The sequence below is a fragment of the Lontra canadensis genome, unplaced genomic scaffold, assembly GCF_010015895.1.
Source record: "Lontra canadensis isolate GAN:19392208 unplaced genomic scaffold, GSC_riverotter_1.0 scaffold2, whole genome shotgun sequence".
Classification (NCBI taxonomy): Eukaryota; Metazoa; Chordata; class Mammalia; order Carnivora; family Mustelidae; genus Lontra; species Lontra canadensis.
The window spans coordinates 23,345,835-23,349,686 of NW_022630996.1; the positions used below are offsets into that span (position 1 = coordinate 23,345,835).

Below are 3,852 nucleotides of genomic sequence, written 5' to 3' on the forward strand. Positions count from 1 at the left end.
ATATGGCAAGTGCATGTTTAGCTTTTAAGAAATTGTCAAAATGTTTTCTAGAGTGGCTATACCATTCTACATGCATCCCACCAGCGATGCACAAGATCTCATTTATCTGAATCTCAGTGCCATTTAATATCGTCCTGTTTCATTTTATTTGAAGTGTTTGCTGTTCTAATAGGTTTATAGTGATGTCTCAACATTGTCTTAATTTGCATTTCTTTGATGGCTAATGATGTTGAAAAGCTTATCTTGTGTTTATTAGCCATGCATATATACTTTTCACTGGAATATTCCTTCATGTTGCTGTTTGCCACATCTACTGTGAGAATGAAGATCTTTCTCAGCAATCAGACTGTCAGCATTCCAGAAAATGTCAACGTCCCTCTGAAAGGATACGCTGTGATCGTGAAGGGGCCCATAAGAATCCTTCAAAGGGAGTTCGATCACATCAATACAGAGCTCAGTCTCCTTGGAAAGAAAAGAAGAAGCTCCGAGTTCACAAATGGTGGGGAACTAGGAAAGAACTGAGTACTGTTCTCACTATCTGTAGTCATGCACAGAACATGATCCAGGGCATTGTACGGGGCTTCTGTTACAAGATGAAGTCTGTGTACGCTCACTTCCCGGGACATCAATGTTGTTATTCAGGAGAATGGTTCTCTTGTTGAAATCCAAAATTTCTTGGGTGAAAAGTACATCTGCAGGGTTTGGATGAGGCCAGGTGTTGCTTATTCAGTATCTCCAGCCCAGAATGATGATGAGTTACTTCGCCAAGGAAATGACATTGAACTTGAATCAAACTCAGCTGCCTTGATTCAGCAAGCTACAACAATCAAAAACAAGGATATCAGAAAGTTTTTGGATGGTATCTATGTTTCTGAAAAAGGAACAGTTCAGAAGGCTGATGAATAAGATCTAAATTGTTCAGCTACAGAAATAGCAAGTTGCTGGATGATTTTTCAGACTTTTTGTAAATATTTTAAAGATGCAATAAAAACTCTATTGATTTGGGGCTTTTTCTTAAGCCAATAATCCTTTCCAACTATTTGGCAGGTAAACCATTCAGAAGTAAATTGTAGTGTGCTAAGAAGAGTAACAGAAGGAATAGTATAGGTTTTCTTTATTGTTATTTTTGGTTTTTGGTATAATTTCATAGGAGAAAAAAATAAATATTTCTTCATGTTTTTTGCCCATTTTCTATTTGGACTTGTTTAATTTTTGTATTGTTTAATTTTGAGGGTTCTTTATGAGCTATACATAGATATACATAACTATATATCTATCAGTCCTATATACAGTACATGATTATTATATATATAATATATGTGATTCCTTTTGTTGCCTATGTGGTTCACAACTGATTTCTCCCAGTCTCTATGAGTCTTTTCATCCTCATTCACTGGGTTTTCTAGACAGTTAAATTTTTATTTTGATGAAGTCTTATTTATCAATTATTATTTTATTGATTGTGCTTTCAGTGTTATCTGTAAAAACTCTTTTTTAAAAGATTTTATTTATTTATTTGAGAGAGAGAAAGAAAGAAAGAGAGAGAAGATGGAGCAGAGTGAGAGGGAGAAGCAGACTCCTTGCTGAGCAGGGAACCCTACATGGGGCTCCAACCACGACCTTGAGAGCATGACCTGAGCGAGAAGGCATACGCTTAACCGACTGAGCCACCAAGGTACTCCATATGTAAAAACTCTTCCCCAAGTCCTAGATCCTCAGATTTTCTACTATTTTATCTTCTAGAATTTTGTACTGACTTTGCCTGGTTTTGAAATTGGGTAACATTTGATTTACAAATTTAGTAAGGAAAAGGTTTTGTTTTTGTTTTTTCTGTTTTCTAGAAGAAATACTATAGAATTGATTTTTAATTCCTTTTAAATTATTTTGTAGAATTCAGAGTCCCTGGGTGGCTCAGTCATTTAAGCATCTGACTTGATTTTGGCTCAGGTCATGATCTCAGGATTCTGAAATCAAGCATCGAATGGGCCTCCTTACTAGGTGTGGAACCTGCTTAAGATTCTCTCTCTCCCTCTCCCTCTGCCCCTCCTCATCTCTCTCTCTCCCTCTCAGAAAGAAGAGAAAAGAAAAGAAGAGAAAAGAAAAGAAAAGAAAAGAAAAGAAAAGAAAAGAAAAGAAAAGAAAAAAAAGTAGAGTTGGGGCACCTGGGTGGCTCAGTAGGTTGGGTGACTGCCTTTGGCTTGGGTCATGATCCCAGAGTCCTGGGATCGAGCCCCACATCCAGCTCCTTGCTCAGAGGGGAACATGCTTCTCCCTTTTCCTCTGTCTGCTACTCTACCTGCTTGTGCTCACTCTCTCTCTCTCTCTCTCTCTCTGTCAAATAAATAAATAAATAAATAAATAAAAGAAAAAAAAAAAGAGAAAAGGAAAGGAAAGGAAAACAAAAAACAAAAAAGATCTGATAGAATTCTCCAGTGAATCACCAGAGACAGATTTCTTTACAGGGAGTTTTTAAAATTATAGTTTCAATGTCTTAATAGTTACAGGGCCATAAAATTACCTGTTTCATGTTGGATGAGTTGTGTTAGTTTGCATTTTTCAAGAAAGTAGTCCTTTTCATCTAAATTATTCAATTCAGATATGCAGAGATACTATTATTCCCTTTTTATCCTTTTGATGTCTGCATTGCCTGTAGTGTCTTTGTCATTGTGCTTTTCCTCCCTAGCCCCCACCTTTTTTTTCTTTTTTTCTGGTCAGACTTCCTAAAGCCTTATCACTTTTGTTGATCTTTTCAGAGCTTTTTTTTTTCTGTGTGTTTGTGTGTATGTGTGTGTGTTAATAGTCTTTATTTATTTATAGGGATTTTCACGGACTATATTGCAATGCCATCCTAGCAACGACATTTTGTGGGACTGAGTGAATACCTCTAATGCCATCAGTGATTATTATCCTGTGTAATGCATCCCAACCAGATGTATTATGCCACATTCTATATCATAATAATGAAAGTCTGTATTTTTCTTAATTATTCTGTCACATTTTTAAGTCACAGTAAAAATAAAATATTATATCAATAAATGGGACTTTTTCACACAGCAGAAAACATGATTTTTAAAAAACAATTTGTATACAACTCTCAGTATATTTAACTAATGTTTTGATTTATAAAATTATAAGTTTCTTTCAGCTATTTGATGTTCCTTTTTTTAAAGCTCTCAAGTATTTCTGATGAACAGTAATTCTACCAGTGTCTACCTAATGTCCTTTTAAATAAATGTTAAGGGTATAATATTGTGCAGAATATAATTTTTAAAATTACTATTAATAATCATAGTGATTACAATAATTTTAAACTTAGTTACACAGAATTGCAACTGAAGACTAGATTTAAGTGAGAAAAATATTCATGTTTTAAAATAAACCTGTTTCATTTTCTGTGACAGTAAAATATGGATTTTTGAAGAATATGTATTAATTTATATATTCATTTATTCTCTGTACTATTTGGAAAAAAATCTTAACCCATTTAATTCCTTTTTTAGAAAACAAATTAAGTACAGGCTGGCAACTTTATGTGCTGTTTTGCTCTTATGTGAATTCAAACCATTGAGTCATAAACTCCTGAAAAACTGTGCCTATAATAGAATGCTGCCAGCAAGATCTGCTATAATTAAGCTTTAAATAATAACAATGATAAAGTAAAATAATAGGTTGCATGTGCATCTTGAGTTTAAAAGAATCCTTAACTTTCAGTACTAGATAATGAACATTTCTATTATTCTCAATGAGTTGGGTTAGTAAGAAATCTTGCAACAATCACATTTTAAAGCGTTTAGATTTTTGTCTATGTGTTGAAAGCTTTAAGTTTCACAATAAATAATTACATATATAGCT

General features: G+C 33.9%; 1 pseudogene; it reads left to right on the top strand.

Annotated features, from left to right (window-relative positions):
* The first annotated feature begins 321 nt into the window (after positions 1-321).
* Positions 322-906, top strand: LOC116872320 (annotated as a pseudogene).
* Positions 907-3,852: the final 2,946 nt, after the last annotated feature.